General features: G+C 39.3%; 1 pseudogene; it reads right to left on the minus strand.

The window, feature by feature from the left end:
- Nucleotides 1-17181, minus strand: part of LOC147417290 (potassium channel AKT6-like) — a 20155-nt pseudogene extending 2974 nt beyond the window's left edge.
- Nucleotides 17182-22963: the final 5782 nt, after the last annotated feature.

Raw genomic sequence — 22963 nt, forward strand, 5'->3', positions numbered from 1 at the left:
CAATTTGTGGAGAAGGATGGAAGAACTTCAAGTGCCAAGTGAGTTTATGCTTGCGGTTTCTCGAATCTATGAGAAGGTGATTTGTCAATTGCGAATGGGAAGAGAAATTTCAAAATTTTTTGTAAGCACTATTGGGGTTAAACAAGGATGTCTGTTGTCACCAACTCTCTTTGGTCTATGCATCGATCAATTGGAACAAATGGTACTTGACTTTATGCAAGAAGAAGGCATTGAAAAGGTCACTATTTGCAATGCATTAATCATGCTTTTGTTGTATGCGGATGATGTAGTGCTTCTAGAACACACTTTAGAAGATGCACAAAAGCTCATGGTTGTCCTTGAGAACTTTTGCTTGCATAGTGGGCTATTTGTGAGCGAATCCAAGACAAAGGTTATGCTTGTGAAAACCAACCATAAGGAGAAGCCATGCATTGTGTGCAACAATGAGACACTTGAAGTTGTTGAGAGATTTAAGTACCTTGGCCTGAGGTTCCGTCCAATCACAAGTGGCATGAATGTGCTATGCATCGTTTGGAAGCGGAAAAGAGAGCATTATTATGCATTTGAGAAACATGTGTAATGCGGGAAATATCAAGTGTTGGGTTCTCAAGAAGTATCTTTTTGATACATGGTGACATCGGTTCTTCTTGATGGAGTTGAAGTGTGGGGCGGGAGCATCTCAAAGTCTACTTGGAAAGAGTTTGAGAATGTCCAAAAGCATATTCTCACAAACTTTCCCCAAGTGAAGACACAAACACCATATATGCTCCTACTCCTTGAGTCGGGATGTCTTCCAATTGAGGTTATGGGCATGGAAAGGGTTGTGGAGTACATGATAAAGATGCATCAAAACCCCTCACATCGACTTCCTACAATTTCATGGGAAGCAAGCAAAAAAGTTCAAAAGATGCATAAAAGCAAGATCTTGAGCATGGGATGGATGCAAGACATAAAGAAGTGGTTTGGGAGATGGGATGCATTACACTTGGTACATGATGCTTTGACTCCCAAGTGATCATGAATGAATCTTTTCTACAATGCCAATGTATTACGGCTTGGGAGAAATCCGGTGGGTCACGCTTCATACATTACACCACCCATATTGCCCCCAACTACAAAACCATGTTCTTCATTGAAAGAGGAAACCGTACTCACAGTTACATGCTTGAGCATATCCCCTTATCGGCGATACGCACTATCCCATATTGCCCCCAACTACAAAACCATGTTCTTCGCTGAAAGAGAAAACCTTACTCACAGTTACATGCTTGAGCCTATCCCCTTGTTGGCGATACGGACTATCGCAGCCATTCGGCTTGGCTCTCATTTCCTTCGATGCGAGATAGGGTGTTGGGGCAATGGAGAAGAGTCAAATCGATTGTGCACATTATGGTCACTGCAAGTTCGAGAGTCTGAGTACCACACACTACTAGAGTGCTCAGCTTTCGGTCACCTCACACTTGCTTCTCTCACATTTTCAGCCATAACTTAGACGTGCACACTTTCCTCTCCCAATCAAAGTGTGGGCTCTCCATTGTGACTCTCATCACCACAATTTTGGAGCATCGAGAGTCATTCATCGGCCATACACATACTACATCATATGTAACTTTGGTCCCATAGGTCACATTTGACCTCTGAGAACGATAATAAAATCTCTCTCTCTCTCTCTCTCTCAATCGCATTCTATTTCTCTACCATTTTCCTCTTGAATAAGAGCTCTTGAGTTCAGCTCTCCTCGTCAGATAGATCTTTAAGGTCTCTTGGATAGTTTCCTACGATGTTAAAATACTCTACTTCTTCTTCGTCTTCTACTTGTCTTTTGTTTTTCTTTTTTAATCTCTCTCTCTCTCTCTCTCTCTCTCTCTCTCTCTCTCTCTCTCTCAAAATCTAGAGTCTGTTTAGAATTTGTAAAGTGAGGGCAAAATAATTCAAGATGATATTGTTAATCAACGTCAGTGATTATTTAAGAAAAAAATGTTTTCTTGTCAATTCCTGTATGCATGCATGCCAATGTGGTGTACTTCAAAAACAACATGCGAATTGTGTTGTACTTCAAAAACCATGTGCAACGACACTGCAGCCCACCATTTTTTATTTATAATAAAAGCTTACCAAACAATTGCCACTTGAGCAGCGCTACGTATGACACCTCTGGTTGGTAGCTACTGGCGCTCTCTTATTCGAACCATGCCCACACCACGTTTGCTGCAGCAACCCATTGCAAGTGCATAGAGCAAGAAAAATCTCTCTCTCTCTCTCTCTCTCACTCACACACACACACACACACACACACACACACCTGGTGGTCCTTTTAGCCTATAGCTACTGAGAGCAAGACTTCCACGACCTGCAACTGGAGCTAGGCACAAGCTCGGCCAGACGATGGTCTGCAGATACTTGTCGATAGAGCTAGGCCTGCACAACCATATTGAAACAGATCTCTCTTTCTCTCTCTCTCTCTCTCATGCTCACCTTTACTGGAGGGAATAGTAGGTACCATAGTCAAGCACTACAAGGAATGGCAACTACCGCAATCAAGCGTTGGATGGAATTCACTGGGTAGAGCCTCGAGCAATGATGGCAATGGGCAAAGCCTCAGGCGATAGCTTTAGTGTAGAAGATGATGTCAATGGGTAGAGCCTTAGGCAATGATGGAAATGGGCAAAGCCTAGCTGTAGAATGTAGAGGATTTTTTGGCGACATATGTATATGTATATAATATATATATATATTAGAGAGAGAGAGAGAGGAGAGAGAGAAAAAGAGAGGAGAGATTGAGAGCTAGGCTTTGCATTTCCATTTTTGCTAAGGCTCTACCCATTCAATCTCTTCTTCCACACTAATTCTATCTCCTTCGGCTTTGCCCAGTGCCATGCAATTGCTCGAGGGCTCTACCCAACGGAATTCCATCCAACGCTTGATTGCGGTTCTTGCCATTCCTTGTAGTGCTTGGACTCTGGTACCTCTACTACACACCACACAACAAAGGGGAGCATGACACAGAGAGAGAGAGAAAAAGACATCTGTTTCAATATAGTTGTGCAGCCTTGCTCTATCGACAAGAATCTGCAGACCATCGTCTGGACGAGCTTGTGCCTAGCTCTGTTGCAGGTCGTGGAAGTCTTTGCTTCTGTAGTAGCTATAGCTAAGGACCACAGGTGTGTGTGTGTGTGTGTGTGGTGTGTGTGTGTGACAAGTGTCTTGAGTGAGAGAGAGAGAGAGAGAGATGATGTTTCTTGCTCTATGCACTTGCATTGGTTGCTGCAGCAAACGTGGTGTGGGCATGGTTCGAATAAGAGAGCGGCCAGTAGCTACAACCAGAGGTGTCATACGTAGCGCTGCTCAAGTGGCAATTGTTTGGTAAGCTTTTATTATAAATAAAAAATGGTGGGCTGCAGTGTCGTTGCACATGGTTTTGAAGTACAACACATTTCGCATGTTGTTTTTGAAGTACACCACATTTGGCATGCATGCATACAGGAATTGACAAGAAAACATTTTTTCTTAAATAATCACTGACGTTGATTAACAATATCATCTTGAATTATTTTGCCCTCACTTTACAAATTCTAAACAGACTCTAGATTTTGAGAGAGAGAGAGAGAGAGAGAAGAGAGAGAGAGAGAGAGAGAGAGAGAGTAAAAAAGAAAAAACAAAAGACAAGTAGAAGACGAAGAAGAAGTAGAGTATTTTAACATCGTAGGAAACTATCCAAGAGACCTTAAAGATCTATCTGACGAGGAGAGCTGAACTCAAGAGCTCTTATTCAAGAGGAAAATGGTAGAGAAATAGAATGCGATTGAGAGAGAGAGAGAGAGAGAGATTTTATTATCGTTCTCAGAGGTCAAATGTGACCTATGGGACCAAAGTTACATATGATGTAGTATGTGTATGGCCGATGAATGACTCTCGATGCTCCAAAATTGTGGTGATGAGAGTCACAATGGAGAGCCACACTTTGATTGGGAGAGGAAAGTGTGCACGTCTAAGTTATGGCTGAAAATGTGAGAGAAGCAAGTGTGAGGTGACCGAAAGCTGAGCACTCTAGTAGTGTGTGGTACTCAGACTCTCGAACTTGCAGTGACCATAATGTGCACAATCGATTTGACTCTTCTCCATGCCCCAACACCCTATCTCGCATCGAAGGAAATGAGAGCCAAGCCGAATGGCTGCGATAGTCCGTATCGCAACAAGGGGATAGGCTCAAGCATGTAACTGTGAGTAAGGTTTTCTCTTTCAGCGAAGAACATGGTTTTGTAGTTGGGGGCAATATGGGATAGTGCGTATCGCCGATAAGGGGATATGCTCAAGCATGTAACTGTGAGTACGGTTTCCTCTTTCAATGAAGAACATGGTTTTGTAGTTGGGGGCAATATGGGTGGTGTAATGTATGAAGCGTGACCCACCGGATTTCTCCCAAGCCGTAATACATTGGCATTGTAGAAAAGATTCATTCATGATCACTTGGGAGTCAAAGCATCATGTACCAAGTGTAATGCATCCCATCTCCCAAACCACTTCTTTATGTCTTGCATCCATCCCATGCTCAAGATCTTGCTTTTATGCATCTTTTGAACTTTTTTGCTTGCTTCCCATGAAATTGTAGGAAGTCGATGTGAGGGGTTTTGATGCATCTTTATCATGTACTCCACAACCCTTTCCATGCCCATAACCTCAATTGGAAGACATCCCGACTCAAGGAGTAGGAGCATATATGGTGTTTGTGTCTTCACTTGGGGAAAGTTTGTGAGAATATGCTTTTGGACATTCTCAAACTCTTTCCAAGTAGACTTTGAGATGCTCCCGCCCCACACTTCAACTCCATCAAGAAGAACCGATGTCACCAATGTATCAAAAAGATACTTCTTGAGAACCCAACACTTGATATTTCCCGCATTACACATGTTCTCAAATGCATAATATGCTCTCTTTTCCGCTTCCAAACGATGCATAGCACATTCATGCCACTTGTGATTGGACGGAACCTCAAGGCCAAGGTACTTAAATCTCTCAACAACTTCAAGTGTCTCATTGTTGCACACAATGCATGGCTTCTCCTTATGGTTGGTTTTCACAAGCATAACCTTTGTCTTGGATTCGCTCACAAATAGCCCACTATGCAAGCAAAAGTTCTCAAGGACAACCATGAGCTTTTGTGCATCTTCTAAAGTGTGTTCTAGAAGCACTACATCATCCGCATACAACAAAAGCATGATTAATGCATTGCAAATAGTGACCTTTTCAATGCCTTCTTCTTGCATAAAGTCAAGTACCATTTGTTCCAATTGATCGATGCATAGACCAAAGAGAGTTGGTGACAACAGACATCCTTGTTTAACCCAATAGTGCTTACAAAAAATTTTGAAATTTCTCTTCCCATTCGCAATTGACAAATCACCTTCTCATAGATTCGAGAAACCGCAAGCATAAACTCACTTGGCACTTGAAGTTCTTCCATCCTTCTCCACAAATTGTTACATGGAATCATATCAAAGGCTTTCTTAAGTCCGAAAAACAACAATACGATCACTTGCCTTTCAACCTACTTTCCTCCATGAGAACACGAAGAGTGACAAGATGATCAATGGTGCTATGGCATCGACAAAACCCACTTGTCCCTTTGCACGCTTGTCATTATCTTCAGCCCAATCACTCAATTTCATATCATTATGCACCCAAACAACTTCCCCATAAGAAACCCAATCATTATAGTCCGGTAGTTGTTTACATTCTTTACATCCCCTCCTTTATGCAAAGGCTTAACACTAGAATGGTAACCTAACAGGACATAAAAGTGTCCTTTCAGGGTTTTGGGAAAAATTCCAAAACCATAGTAGATCCACTCATTTTGAAATATCCTTTCATGAGCTTATAGTTCAATAACTACTACATATGGAAAAAATGTGAAACTTGTAATTTTTCTCATCCCTTGGTCACTACAAGCCTCCAAAGTTGATGGACCAGTGCATTTTGCCAAAACAGCAGTTTCTTACGGTTGATTGCATATAATAAGAGTGGAGATTTTTGTAGGACATGAGATAAAATGCCCCGTTAACTTCTATGGGTTGGTGACCAAAACATATGGTTGCTTTTACCTCACTAAATTTTTTTTGGGCAAAAAATAGGTACAAAAAAGTTGCATTTTTGCCATTCGCAGACCTATCATCAAAGTTTCTACAGTCACGCTCAATATAGATACTATATACATGTTTTCTTAGTTCCCTTTGGGCCTCTGGATTCAAAAGGAGCCATGGAGCATGTCAAAAGGATAATGGATCTCTTACAATTGGAACCTTGGGGGCAATGATGAAGTGCTAAATACAGCAAACATGAAAAAAATGGGTTTAGCATTATGACCTTTAGAAACCCATAGAAACTACTCAATATCTAGCCAAGTTTGTAGTCTATGATTAGATATGATCACTACCTATAAAATACACACAATTGGCCTAAGAAACTAGCAATATTGAGAAAGTTATACTTGCTACTCTAAAATGTATCGTATTCTTCAGCAATCAAAAAACTCAACCATCATCATATACTATGCTATATAGCATATTAGGTCCCCCAAAACTCAAGGAAGATTAGCTTTATGTTATACATTACACTTACACAATTTGGATATCAAGAAAGCCACCAAAAAAATAATAAAAGTGCTAATTTTGGCCAAAAAACAGGATTATGCACTTCTTGTAAATTGGTCATAACTTTCAATTTTAACACTTAGCTCTCCCTACAAGCATCAAAACATGTTGAGAACTATGAAGGCCTAACCTCTAGCCATCTAAACCTCACAAACATGAAGTTTAGAGTGGTATAGTTGCCAAAAATTGAAAAAAAGCCAAAAACAGGACCCGTTTTTTCACACAGTTTAGGTTCAAAAATGTTGTGCAAGAGTAAGGTTAATGGTGAGATCGATACTCAAGAAAAAATGCTAAGTTTTTTTCAGCTCATAAGGCAACTTTGTGGATATATAGCACCTAGAAATTAATTTTCATACTCTTTAAATAATTCAAGCAAAATGGTCACTTAACAGGACACAAAAGTGTCCTGTTAACCATTCTAGTGTTAACCCAATTGGAGAGAGAGAGAGAGAGAGAGAGAGAGAGAGAGAGAGAGATGAATAAAAATTCAAGATAAAAGCCTAAAATTAAAAAAAAAGATAAATACATAATAAAAAGGAGAGATATAAACATAGCCCCGGATTGGAAAAAACATGGATACTTGATTTAGGTGAGGATGAGCCAGTTTCAGCACCTTGCGTAATGCCACTACCATTTGAGATTGAAGCATAGTCTTTGAGACCAAAGCATAGGTGATTTCATCTTTTTTCCCATGTAGGCATCTTGCATAATGGCCCATCCCTTCAAGATGTAAGCATAGCCTTAAAAAACAAAGCATAAGTAATTTGATCTGGAGAGACACCCTCACTTTGCATCCCCTCAGTAGCAATATCATCGTGAATTATTTTGCCGATATCACTATCTTGCATAGTGCCACATGCCTTCAAAATGCAAGGATAGGTTATTGAATCGCAAGAGATGTCCTCACTTTGCATCCTTTGAAAAAAACACGGAGCTTCCTGGCACTACCCCTGTTGGGCATATGGGACAAGCAACTCAAGCAATTTTTTTGGATTTTTGATGTAAATGATATTTGGCAATTATGTTGGCTAGGGCATTGCAAAGCACAAGCTTTTCTTTCAATAGCCCCTGACTAATACTATGATTCTGAATTCTTTTGCACATATAAATGTCTTGCGTAGTGCTACATGTCTTCAAGACAAAAGCGTAGGTATATCTACGGTTTCTTTCAACAACCCCTGACTAACAATCTCATCGTGAATGATTTTCCCGTATGTTGAGCGGTGGCACACGCCTTCAAGATGCAAGTGTAAGTGATTGCGGCTAGAGAGATGTCCTTGCTTTGCATTTACTAGAATCTGCTTAGAGCTTCTTGGTATCTCCCCATTTGTCATATCATATCATGCAATCAATGAATTCCAAAAGACAACAGCCCAAATAAGTGTCTCCTCAAGCATTTTTTGTGCTTTCTGAAGGATACCACATTTAGAATACATATCAACCAAGGCAGTGCAAAGACAACGTTTTCTTTCAATTGCTCTTGACTAACGTGAATTATTTTTCCTGTATCAACATCGTGAGTGGTGGCACACACCTTCAAGATGCAAGCGTAAATGGTTGTATCTAGAGAGATACTCTTGATTTGCATCTATTGAAAATAGCCCAGAGATTCCTGACCTTGCTCCCATTTGGCATATCCTACAACCAGTGAATTCCAAGAGACAACATCTAGATAGTTATCTCCTCTAGAACATTCTGTGCATTTTGAAGGACACCATAATTGGCATACATGTTGACCAAGGCATTGCCAAGCACGATGTTTTCTTTCAACAGCCCCTACCTAACAATCTCATTTAATTCCTTTGCCGGTATTAGCATCTTGAGTGGTGACACATGCCTTTCAGATACAAGCATAAGTGATTGCATGTGGAGAGATGCCCTTGCTTTTCATATTCTAGAAACACCCTAGAGCTTTCGAGCCTTGCCTCTTTTTGACATATCCCACAACCAATGAATTCCAAGAAAAATCATCCTGGATAGGTAACTCTTCGAGTGAGTTTTGAAGGACACCACATTTGGCATCCATGTCGACCAAGGCATTGCCAAGCACGACGTTTTATTTCATTAGTCCCTGACTAACAATAATATGGTGAATTCTTTTTCCTGTATCAACATCTTGAGTGGTGACAGGTGCCTTCAAGATGCAAGTATAATTGATTGCCTCTCGAGAGATGCCTTCACTTTGCTTTCGTTGAAAATAGCCTAGAGCTTCCTAGCCTTCCCCCCATTTGGCATATTTTGTAATCAATGAATTCTAGGAGACAACATCAAAGACAAATAACTCCTCAAGAACTTTCTAGCAATTTTAAAGGACACTACATTTGGCATGCATGTCGGCCCTTTGCATTGCACTCCCTCTTTGTCTCTCTGGTTGGCAAGCCTCTATCGAGCGCAGTGCATCTGTAGCCCATCCTCTTGTCGACCTCCATGTCTGCAGCCCATCCTTTGGCCGAGCTCCAACTGCAGCCCGTGGGTATTGGAAGCTGGGCATGCACGCACACACACACACACACACACACACACACACACACACACACACACACACACACACACACACACACACACACACACACACACACATAGAGAGAGAGAGAGAGAGCAGCCCGTGGGTATTGGAAGTTGGGCATGCACAGAGGAGAGAGAGAGAGAGAGAGAGCATGTTGTTGCAGGGAGACATCCCCTGGCTAACAATCTCATTGTGAATTCCTTTGTCGTTATAAGCATCTTGAGTGGTGACATATTCCTTCTAGATACAAGCTTAAGTGATTGCATGTGGAGACATGCCCTCGCTTTGCATATTTTGAAAACACCCTAGAGCTTTTGAGACTTGCCTTTGTTCGACATATCCTGCAATCAATGAATTGCAAGACTCATCATCCAAGATAGGTAGCTCTTCGAGTGAGTTTTGAAAGACACCACATTTGGCATACATTTCGACCAAGTCATTGCCAAGCATGAAGTTTTATTTGATCAGTCCCTAACTAACAATATCATGGTGAATCTTTTCCCCGTATCAGCATCTTGAGTGGTGGCACACTCTTTCAAAACAAGATGCAAGTATAAGTGATTGCATCTCAAGATATGCCTTTGCTTTGCATTGCATCAATTGAAAATACGCTAGAGCTTCCTCGCCTTGCCCCCGTTTGGAATATTCTATAATCAATGAATTCCAAGAGACAACATCACAGAGAAATAGCTCCTCAAGCACCCTTTATGAGTTTTGAAGGACACTACATTTGGCATGCATGTCGGTCAATGCATTGCACTCCCTCTTTGTCTCTCTTGCTCGCTATTTCTCTTACTGCTTTGCTCACTTTCATCACCATGTCTGTCAAGAGTCTTTGACTCATAATATCAACCTGAATTATTTTGCCCATATAAGTGTTTTACGTAGTGTAACATGCCTTTCAAATGCAAGCCTAGGTAATTGCATCTATAGAGAATTCCTTGCTTCACATGATTTGAAAATAGCCCAGAGCTTACTGGCCCTACCATTGTTGTGCATATCCTACAATTAAAACATTACAAGAGAGGGCATTTTGAACAGGCAGCTCCTCAAGAACCTTTTTATGTTTTTTGAACTAGGAAGATATTTGGCATACATGTTGACCAAGTATGACCACGAATTTCATGTCTTTCTTCAAAACAAAAGTGTAGGTAATTTCATCTACGTTAGTAACAATATCATTGCGAACTATTTTTCCCATATCGAAATTTTGAGTGATGCGACATGCCTTGAAGATGGAAGTGTAAGTGATTGCATTTTTAGAGATGCCCTCACTTTGCATCCTCTAAAATCAGCCCAGAGCTTGCATATACCGTAGTCATAACACTCTAAGAGAGGGCATCTTGGAGAGGTAGTTCCTCAAACACTTTTTGTGCTTCTTAGCCTTGCCCCTATTCAATATATATATATATATCTTATAATCAATAAAGTCCAAGAGACACCATCCTAAAAAGGCATCTCCTCAAGCATTTTTTGTGCTTTTTGAAGTACACCGCATTTGGTATACATGTCAACCAAGGCATTGGCAAGAACGACGTCTTCTTTCAAGAGCCTTTGACTAATAATAATAAATTATTTTTCCATGTAAGTGTCTTGCAGAGTGCCACATGCATTTCAAATGCAAGGGTAGGTAATTGCATCTGGAGAGAAGCCCATAGCTTTCTGGCCCTACCCTTATTGTCTTGCCTTGCACAAACACACCATTTCCAAGAAAATTTCTTGAGAGTCGTTAAAAGAAGGTATGCCTTCTTCTTCCGCTATCATCTAGAAAGCCATGTAATGTGACACCCATGTGTGATAATATGAGGAATCAATGTATAGGAAAGGGGTGTGATGTAGATTTGGTAGAATCTATAAGAAATTTAGAATGAATTGTTAATAAAAGAAAAACATCATGATCTTTTTATTTCCTTTTGTTTATCAAATTGCGAAGAAGAATCATTAAAAAAAAAAGTTCTTTCAATGATGGAAAATCATTTCAATACATCAAGAATTTTAGCTACTTTTGTCAACGAACCTTTGATCCCAATGAGGTTATCTTATCAACCCCTCCAAGGCATGCTAATGTAGGAGATGCAAAGTACCTTGCATGCTGAAGGGACCAAATCTAAGGTGAAAACTACTCCAATATTGAGTTAAGGATATAAAGATGATATTTTTGACAATTTAAGAAGCTTTTTTTTTGGTTATAGACATTGATAGCCCTTTCAATTCCTCCCTAGGTATTGTTGCTGAAGGGCCACACAAAATTCCAATGAAGTCATCATCATGCCAATGCTTCCCAAGCATAATACTATCAGGAATGTAAAGCAACTTGCACGCTCTAAGAGTTAAGATCAAACTAAATATTCTTCAAGATGTTTAAGGATGATTGAAGACAACTTTTTTTCCACGTTGAAAACTAACTCCAATGCAAAGGTTATTTGGAGGATATTCAACAAGAAGGCAAGGATCTCATGTTATCAATGAAGAAAGTTTTGGAGAGGAGATAATTTCATCTTTGAAGGACATGAAGAAAGATATTATTCAATTGGGAGAAAATCAACGCGACCTTTTTTCTTTGATGCAAGAATTTCAAAACAAGTCTATCGAACACTTCTCTATGTGTTCCATAGAGCATAATCAGGATGTTGTGGCATTAAAGGAGCAAGTTACTACTCTAGAGAGTGATCTTAGAGCTTTGAGGATGCCCATTAATCGATTAAATTCCATAGAAAAGAGGCTAAGTCATTTGGCTATGCCAAAGCCTTGCCGAACTAGAAAAAAATAACCATGGTTTCTTTTTTGTGAAAAATCTATCGATATAGTCTAGGTGATTCTCATGTGACAAATTTTTTGTTTATACTCGCTTTGTCTATCAATTTAGCAATTATTTGCTTATCAATTTTTGTGAAGTTGAACCTAGCTGGTTCTCAATCTCATCTTATGTTATTGTGAGCTTCTCAATAGATCTCATCTCAACTTTCAGCTTTCAAGTGTTCCTACCACTAATTGGAGTCAATTTCCACATTGTCACTTCTCTCTCTTATTCCTTAAAGAAGATATATGCCAAAATTTGCATTTTCTCTTTGACTTGCATCTTCTCTTATTCATTTGCTTGCAGTTAATGTTGGGCTTTCTCTCCACTTGCACCTGCTCTTTCTCCTTTTCTTGCACTTAATATTGGATGCTCTCACTTTCACCTGCTCTTTAATGTACATTTCTAGGTTTTTGTGGTATCAAGATTGGCCCCTCCTAGGTTTCTTATGTGGAAATTTTGGATTCTCCATTTTGTGGGCATATTATACTCATTAAATCAAAAGAATTTTTATATGTATTGATGTTGTCTCCCATATTTATAGCAATAATATGCTTATTTATTGGTGGCAATTGGATCTAAGGTGTTTCTCAATGCCACGTCATGTTAACCTAAACTTCTCAATTACATCTTGACTTTGAAGCTTTGAAGCTTTGAAGTTGAAGTATTTCTAATGTTGTTTGAGGTTGACTACCATGTTGCCACTTCTCTGATCTATTTGTAAACCTACCCTTGCCTCTAAATCAACATTTTCTATAATGCTTGCACATACACTGTCTCCTTTGCTTGCACTTTTCATGTTCCTTCATGATACTTCTAAGATAGAAGAGGGATATAAAAGATATGAATATATACACTTTACTAGATGTAGGTTTTACATGGCTACAAAATGTATGAAGCTTATAAGGCAACTTTTTTGTTGAGGTGTTTTTATGAGAGCTACACTTTAATATAAAAGATATGAATATATACACTTTACTAGATGTAGGTTTTACATGGCTACAAAAATGTATGAAGCTTATAAGGCAACTTTTTTGTTGAGGTGTTTTTATAAGAGCTACACTTTAATAATTATAGATAGAGAAAGAGAATACTTCATTTTCTTTTACTACACATTATTTCTTAAAACGTTTGTTGTTCAATTACAACATCAGGTATGGCCCCTCCTAGGTTTCTTACTAGAACTCAAGCTCAACAGTTAAAAAATTTGAGTGTACGCCGTAGCCACGCACAAGATAAGATATACATGACAAAGCAAAGGAGATGCAATGCATTAAATATGGAAAACTATCACATGACATTTGAGGGTGGGACTTTAGAGCAAATGGGAGCAGCACATACAAACGACTTTGGTGGTCAAAGAAACAATGTGAATGCAAGCCAGAGAGAAATCACAAATCCTACTACTTTTATGGTGGGTGAGGTATCTGCAATATGAGTTGGATGTGGCTCTATCTTACGCCATATAAACTCACACACAGTTGAAAATCATCATCCGTTTACTTTTCCATTGCTTTTTGGTAATTGTAGTACACCATATGGATAGCATGATTTTTTAGTGTTGTTTTTGTAATGCATACCTATGGAAGTGTGAGGTAGAAAGTACCTCTCAGGGATTTGTAGGTAGGTATTGTTGTTCAAACAAAAAAATTTCCTTGCCTCCTTTGCACAACCCTCTAGAGGTTTTGGAAGATCTTTTGAGTAGTGATGATGAGCACATCAAGACATTTAGACGAAATATACGAGCATACAATAACTCCTTATCTTTTGTGTCCTTGGATGCTCATGTAGATGACCAAGTCACTAGAGGTGGGGGTGTTTATACATTGCAGATCAATGGGTTAACATTTCATCGCATTGGATCTCTATTGCCTAATGCACCACAACAACATTGTCCAAGGTATGCACAACTATACGTGCATGTTATAGATCATGAATTGAATAACAGGTTACAAGGAGTTTTTTCATTAGATTCTTGCGAAATGCATCAATTACAACAGATGATGCATGTATATAATCCATATGCACATGGACTTTCTACTTTAAGAGACCATCTAGCAGTGACACCACATATCAATTTAAGGATGGTTACTGTTGAGACTCGAGCCACTTCTAGACAATATTCTGTTCCAATTGCAAGTGAAGTTGCAGCCATCATACCTAGTCAAGGTGATGACCTTAATATTGTTCATCGAGATATTCAAATCTTTACACATAGTAGGTTGTTAAGAGAATTTCAAATTTTCACAGGTCATATATGCCATTGATGTATGTTATATTGTTCCCAAATGGAGAAGATGGATGGCATATAGGGATTCCTCTTTGTGGACGATATACGAGACAAATGATTACTCAACGTGACTTTTATGTGGTTAGACTTCAAGTGCGACAAGATAGCAACAAATGTCTTCTTCATGGAGGAAGATTGCTACAACAATATATAGTAGATGCTTATAGTAGTATTGAAGGGTGTAGATTAGTATGGGTATGTGATCATCAATCAGCACTACGTATTGAATTGTACCAAGGTCTTGCTAACATGCTTAATGTTCATGATGTTCCAAGAAATGTATTTGGTAGAGATGCACAAAGAAGAGTTGGTTTGCCCTCTTCTTACACTGGAGGTCCAAGATTTATGCATCGACTTTATTAAGATTCAATGGCAATTGTTAGAAGAATGGGAAAACTTGATTTGTTTATAACCTTCACTTGCAATCCAAAGTGGGATGAGATCACTGATGCATTGCTACCAGGGCAAACTGCTCAAGATTGACCGAATTTGACTACACGTGTCTTTTATGTAAAATTTAAAGACCTGATGGCATTTCTAACCAAGAGGTCCTTATTTGGAGTGGTATCTGGATATGTATCTGTAATTGAGTTTCAAAAGAGAGGTCTTCCACATGCTCACATACTTCTGATATTGCAAAGCTGCTTCAAGCCTGTTGATGTGGCACATTATGATAGATTTGTGTGTGCAAAGCTACCCAATAAAATAGTTTTTCCTGATCTGTATAATGTGGTGTGCCACTCAAATATTCGTGGGCCATGTGGTGCATTCAATAGAAATGCCCCTTGCATGGTGGATGGAAAATGTTAACACCATTGTTTTAAATGATTCTCACCTACAACTAGAGTTGATGAGAATGGATATCCTTTTTATATGGTGATTTTCCATGTGAGTGTTGGAAAGCAGGGAGCAAGAAATGGAAAAGAAGGCAACGAGGAAATGTTATTGGACGTGTGTACAACATTTGTCCTAGTGCTGATGAAAAGTACTATTTACATATGTTATTGATATTTTGCAAGGCATGTAGATCTTTTGAGGAGTTGCGTACTCTTGATGGATATGTATACTCTTTGTTCAAAGAGGCTTGCCTTGCTCAACAATTGCTGGAAAGTGATGAGGAGTGGAGTGCATGCTTGAGAGAAACTGCATTACATCAAACAGGTGCTCAATTAAGAACTTTATTCGTGATTATTTTAATATTTTTGTGCTCCATTGCGTCCTGGGGAACTTTGGGATAGACTTTCTAGCGAACTTTCCAAAGACTATGCTCATCGCCACATGCACTTGGGGTCAACTCATGCAAAGGACTTGGCATTGTTGAACATTGAGGAGATCTTGTAGCAATATGGAAAGCATCTAAAGACATATTTAGGAATTTTGGGAATTATTCAAGTCCCATTTTTTCTAATGTTGCTTGAAAACTTAATATTTTTGTGTAGTTTGATCTATTATATTTTTGTGGGCACACTCAATCAAATTCCCTTTTTGATAGATATCACCTTCATTTTGATATACTTAAGCTATTTGAAGAAACCCATCACTTAATAATATTCTCTAAATAATGTGTTGAACTCTACTCTAGTCATGATATAATGAGAACTTTAGGGCACTTGGAGGTTAGCTAGAAGGAGTTTGATGCTAGTTAATCATTTCAATTTAGGGCACTTGGAGGTCTATTGGAAGGAATTAGATGCTTGTCACGTCTAATTATAACTCCTCTTTTTTTAAAAAAATTATATATAAAGTTAAGACTTTTTGTTAAAACTAGTGGCCCTTTTGGAGGGAAAAAACACACATTTGTTCCCAATTAGAGGTGAAAACATGAATTTGTACACAGAAACCAAGCTATCTAGCATAGAGGTTTTGGATATGACAAGCACTTTCAAAAATATTGAGCCTCTATCATGGTATGTACAAAAAGGTGTGCACGCTCGAGCCTCTAGATGCATTTATCTCAAACTTGATTCCGAACCTCTACCATGGCTAGGTACAAAAATGATAGAAGCTAAACGTCTACAAAATAGAAGAAGGCATGGAGGCTCGAACTTAAGTTCGAGCCTGTAACGTAGCTAGATATAAAAATGGTAGACACTAAACCTCTACCAATAAAAGAATTCACGAAGACTTGAACTAAAGTTTGAGCCTCTTCCTTTGCTAGATACAAAAATGGTAGAGGCTAAACCCTACTAAATAGAAGAAGGCATGGAGGCTCATACTTAAGTTCGAGCCTCTGTCCTTGCTAGATATATAAATGGTAATATGAAATAGATGATTAGTTTCCTGGGTAATTTGCTAAGTGAAACATGGTCTCTCATCCAATATGAGTGCAAGCATGTGAGAAGCTCAAGTCAAGATGAGGTAGTTGATATTCTTTCCAATTGTGCACGCTATCTAAGAAGCAAGGCGAGAGCATGTGATACAAAGCCTTAGACATTGGGCATGGAATGCATGACAAGCATTGGTAGAAAACCAAACCCTTGGTGTGATCCATTCACAAAGAGTCCATAAAGTGGCCTGCATATTGTGATTCTCCTCAAGCTAGTGTCCCTTACACCTATTAAAACCTTCCGATCCAAGCTCGTGTTCTATAGAGTGATTGGATTGTAGTATAGTATATGCTATAATAATAGAAATGGTAGTACATGAAGAAGAAGAGAGGAAGATAAATTTTAACATCGTAGGAAACTATCCCAACAGACCTTAAAGATATAGTATATTGTATAGTATCCATTTCATGGCGAGGGGCTGCAGTAGTGGCCCAATCCGGCTGCAGTAGTATATTGTATAGTATCCATTTCATGGCGAGGGGCTGCAGTGCCGAATCCGGCTGAAGTAGGCTGGCTTTACAGTGAATGTTGTGGAAGACGAGATCAATGGCTTTCGCAAGCATCTCTTGCTGACTCCATGCAAATGCTTCGACTGTGACGCTTTCAAGCACCATGCCAACTACACCAACAGACTCCTGCGCACAGACTAGATGGCTTTGCAGTTTAGATGGTGGAAGAAGGACTCGTTAGGCCCAGCTCCAACTCACATGAGGTATAGTTGTGGCACTCTCTACCTGCGATGGCCTCATGCACCATGTTCAGGCTGCATAAGGTTGCACCTTTGTGAGAGCTCTTGGCATGAGAGGCTTCTTTGTGAGAAGATCAATGAAAGAGCTCGCAGATGATCCAACCTTCACATTCAAGCTCTTGTAAGCCCTCTCAGTGTTCTCAGCATTTGACACAAGGGCAAACACACAAGTAGGATAAAAAAGCTCGCATCATGCAGTTCGCATGCTCTGCGAGTAGGAAGAGCTTGCTAGAACGTGATCAGAAGCTTCAGTCACCCCTTGGTGAGGCATGGGATCAGGTCAAGCAATGACGGCAATCCCTGCTCCCGATCGTCATATTTGAAATTCAAATTAAAGCCGCGTCCCCATATGCCTTTACCTCTATTCCTCGTGTTTATTTTTTGAAAGGGCTTGGCCTCAAGTTTGAACAAGCAAGCATTCAAACTTCACATTGCTCTGTGTTGCATGCTAGCTCAACCTTTTTCACTACAATTCACACATGCTTTTTTTTTAAAGGGTTCGATCTCAAGTTCGAATTGTGCGGGTTCAAAATTCACATTGCTCTGTGTTGCATGCCAGGTCAAGCTTTCTAATATTGTGTTTATTTTTTGAAAGGGCTCGGCCTCAAGCTCAAAGCAGCAAGCCTTAGGGAGGGTTCAAACTTCACATTGCCCTGCGTTACATGTTAGCTCAAGCTTTTTCACTACAATTCACACAAGATTTTTTTGAAAGGGCTCAGTCTCAAGTTCAAACGAGCAAGCTTTAGGGCAGGTTTGAATTTCACATTTTCCTACATTGCAGATCAGCTCAAGCTTTCAATCATGTTTAATTTTTGAAAGGGATCAACCTCAAGTTCGAAAGAGCAAGTATTAGGGCAGGTTCAAACTTCACATTGCTCAGTGTTGTATGCCAGCCCCAAGCTTTTCTACTACAATTCACACAAGGTGTTCAATGCTCATTTTTGTAAATACGCATAGTTCATACAAAAAAACAAAATCAAGAACGGGCTACATCACCGCTCTCAAAAGCTACAGATCACGAGATCACCAACCATATGTGTTTTTAGCTGACAAAGGCCTTGGACATAGTCATGTTTCAACGGTTGAGGCCACCCAAGCTCGTGGTGTAGATTTGGAAAAGAAACCAATAGTGCTCCTCGAGAACTTATTTCCATGTCGACCCTTCACAGACCCACGTCCCATGCAATCTGAACCCAGCCTTACCCTTCAACTAGAGGAGTATCATGTGGCCTTTGGACTCTAAAATGTGGGACCATGATTTGGACTTTGGACTTTCCACTCCAGAGTGCTTATATAATGGCCCTTCATCTCAAGTTTGAGGCAGAGGCTCATACTTTTTTGTCACAACAATTTGGTTCTAAACAATAGGAGGATTGAAATGTGGATTTTTGTCATCGATAATAATGCCTACACTGTGTAAAAGCTAATCCCCACGACTATGTATTGTAAGACTTCTTCTTTTGTCTTTCTCAGCATGACAAGGATAGCCATAAATTTCAATACCATGTGCATTTTGAAAGTCTTAAGTTAGAGTTTGGGCTTGAAGTTGTGTTTTGACACAATGTCTACTCCTAGAGAATCATATTTGAGGACGAAGGCTCTCTTTACTCAATTCTGAACAAGTTTTTATTTTTGAGAATCAAAAGCGTAACATCATATGTGATCTTTCTAGTGCATGCAAACCACTAAAAACTACATACAGACATTGAACATTTAAAACATTGTTTACCTCTCCTCAAGAAATAGAGAAGAGAAGAATTGTCCCTTTTTTGTGCATTTTTCCCATAATTCTTAAATATGTCTTTCTACATGACTTTGAAGGCATGCCTATGCCAAACATATTAGTATCAATAAGTAGACAAATCGGATTTTTGGACGAAGAGATGGCATTTGACGTGTCAGAACAAACATCGTTAAGTGCCCGCATGGAAAGGACCTTAAATGATAGCCAAAAAAGAGCCTATGACACTATATTGGATGCAGTTCATGATGGTAATGGTTGAGTTTTCTTTTTGAATGGTCCTGGTGGATCAGGTAAAACGTATCTTTATAATGATTTACTATCGCATTTACATGGTGAAGGTTTTGTGGCTTTGGCAAGTATAGCATCTCTCTTGCTATCTAAAGGTCAAACTGCCCACTCTCGATTTAAGATTCCACTCAATTTGAATGCTCCCAGCACATGTAAAATTTAGTGTAAATAGTCCTTAGGCAGAGGTTATGAGGCTTGCACGGTTGATAATATGGGATGAGGCACCAATGACACATCGTTATGCATTTGAGGCACTGGATAGGACTCTATGTGATATAATGCACAATCAAAATACCTTTGGTGGAAAAGTGATATTGTTTGGAGAAGATTTTAGACAAATACTTCCAGTCATAGTCAAAGGTTCACGAGAAGATATTGTTGATGCAACATTGTGCCAATTGAGGCTTTGGTCACATGTAAAATTTCTCTCTTTGACTCTAAATATGCGTGTACTTCAAGGTCAAGCCAATAGCTGCGAGAAAGAATTCTGCCAGTGGCTTTTGAATATTGGAAATGGTTCTACCAAGGGAAATCAACACAGCGAGGAAGTGACATTACCTGAGTAGATGCTATTAGTGAACAGTGGATTGCAAGATTTGATTTCTTGGGTTTATAGAGGGGTAAATGTAAATATTGATCATGTCAAATGTTTTTACGGAGCGTGCTATTCTTGCACCTCATAGTCAAGAGGTTGATGAGATAAATGAGTGTGCTTTGCATTTGTTGCGGGGAAGCCCAGTGGAATATCTTAGTGCAAACTCTATTGTACCTATCTCAAATGGAATTGCCCTCTCTACACAATAGAATATATCAATAGCTTGAATTTTGGTGGTGGTTTTCCTCCTCATTGATTGGTCTTGAATCACAATGCACCTATTATGTTGCTTAGAAATTTGGACCTCGACGAGGCTTATGTAATGGAACTAGATTGATTTGCAAAAACTTCAATTCAAAGGTCATAGAAGCACAGATAATTACAGGGGATAAGTATGGTGATAGAGTATTTCTCCCAAGAATTACATTTATTCCACCTTCACGTCAACTTCCTTTTGACATGCGGCGACGACAATTTCCTGTACGCTTGGCCTTTGGGATGACAATAAACAACACTCAAGGGCAGACTCTCAATGTATTGGGCCTTTACTTGCATTACACATGTGTTTTTGCATGGACAATTATATGTTGCTTTGTCACGAGTAAGATCATATAGAGCTTTGAAAGTGCATGTAAGGAACAATGCAACAATGCAAGTGGGTGGCGATCCAAGAGATAGGTTTGATGTTACTCAAAAGATTGTATACAAGGAGGTTTTACAGATGTCAATGTAGACTACGATGGCGTGAACTGCAAGCACATGTATTCTTGCACGGGCATGTATAATGTTTCATTGAGGTGCTTCAAATGATGAGACAAGCATGTATCTATAAAATTGCAATTGGTAATGAGTCTAGAGATGAAGCAAGCTCTACTCAAAAAAGATTTTAGATAAGGAATTTTCCATAGAAAGTAACGTCATGCAGATTACACTGAGGCGAACAATGATAGTTTTGTATGGAAAGGTATACATTGCTCAAATATCAATGAAATTGTGGAAATATTTGAAGGTCCATGTTATTAAAATGAAAGTCAATAATCATGTAGACATATATCAATTATTATCCAAAAGTTGTATATACAATGGTTGTATAAATGGACACTTAGTGTGCTTTTGTCTTTCTATATGTTTTTGGCTTATATATAAATGTGATTTGATGTTAGGGTTATGTGTACGAGCATTGATATTATTAAGAACTTTTAAAATGTAAAAATGGATTTTGAAGAGAACTCTTTAAAAACATTTACAAGGTTTATGCAAAATAAAAGTACATGAAGAGATGTTACATAACATTGAAAATCATTTCTCTTTTGCATATACAAACTATTTATGATCCTTTGCCTAAGTGAAGTCATACATGAGGTAGTGAACACATGTGGTAGTGATGTGCGTGAACACACTAGGACCGCGGGGCATTTTTTCCCTCTTTATGAGGTTTTTCCCCTGAGCATTGTATATACGCCCATCACTCTAGGGCTATCTATCTTTCCATTGCACACTAAGTAACACACTCTCTATTGTGTGCCTTGAGCTTCCTTCGTCTTCTCCAAGCTGTGTCTGTTTTTTTGCAACCCTAATTCCAACAATTGGTATCAGAGAAGGTTACGTCCTCCCGGGCTTAGTCACCAGTAGCTCTAGTACACGCCTGCTCAGATTTTTGATTCGGGCTCATTTCGACCCCCGTTTCCACTACAAGCAGGTCTGCACAAGCAATTTTGTCATTTTGTGCAGAATTTTTGTCAGTGCCATTTTCTGCATAACAGGTCCCTCACAGTCTTCTACGGTTTCTGCTATATAGCACGTGTTGTTCCCGCTCCATTTCTCCTATTTTCGAGCATTTTTCACAACAGGTGCAACATTTACCATGGATGACAACAACACAGATGTCTTCAAGACATTTGCTGCTAAGGATAGGTTGGATGGGGAAAATTAACCTATGTGGGCTTATATGATGCAATACGTTCTTGTGTCAAAGGGCGTTTGGAATATTGTGCAGGGCATTGATGTACATCTTGGTTATAACGATGTAGGCGATGTTGAGAATGTTGCAGGTCTTGCTGCAAGGATTGCTGCTATTAGAGTTGTTTTGCCTATGGCAGAACAAGCTCGTTGGGATTTAAAGGATGCACAGGCTCATGCATTGATTATGTTGTCTATGAAGCGCACCATTGTTCCTCACATATGTTCAACAAAATTTGCAAAACAAGCTTGGGATATTTTGGTTGGTCTTTATGCAAGTCGCAATGAGGCTAAAATTGCTTTGTTGCGTAAAGAGCTGGAGTCGAAGATTATGCATCAGGAAGATGATATGGACACTTTCCTTGCTAGTTTCAATGATATCAGCGAGCAACTTATTTTTGCAGGTGAAGTCATTTCAGACAGTTCCCTTGTGCAGACTGTTCTTGATGCCTTACCAGATTCTTACCAGACTTTTGCTAGTACTTGGAGACTTATGACCCAAGGAAATCCAGAAGTTGTCAATTTTGATGCATTATGCACATTGCTATTGCAAGAGTCAGTTTCCAGAAAAAATAGGACTAGACAGTGTGCAGTTGAACAAGCTTTTATTCCTTCTCAAAAAAAGGGTGGTAACAACAATGCAAACACTTCTTATGGTTCTGCTGCGAGTGGCAAAACTTCTATTCCTAATGCTTCTGCTGGCAGCACTTCGTCTGGTAATTTTGGTGATAAGGTCAAAAATAAGATGCGTTGCCATTATTATAAAGCTAATGATCACTTGATCAAGTCGTGTCCTAAGTTGAAGGCCAAAGAGGCTAAGAAGAAAGAGGGTGGTTCCACTGCAAATGCTGGCTCCACTACAAATGCAGCCATTGTTGAGTCTTCTGTGAAAGGAGATTGTGTTGTTGATGTTGATGTAGAATGGGCTTTTAGCGCAGAGTGCACTTACAATCCTGTTGTCCATGATGCATGCTTGTCAGTTGCTGTAGATTCACATGTGTGGTATTTTGATAGTGGTGCTACAAAGCACATTACCTCACATCATCAATGTCAGTACAAGGG

This window comes from Adiantum capillus-veneris, unplaced genomic scaffold (genome assembly GCF_014529385.1).
Source record: "Adiantum capillus-veneris isolate H3 unplaced genomic scaffold, ASM1452938v2 Hic_scaffold_286, whole genome shotgun sequence".
Lineage (NCBI taxonomy): Eukaryota > Viridiplantae > Streptophyta > Polypodiopsida > Polypodiales > Pteridaceae > Adiantum > Adiantum capillus-veneris.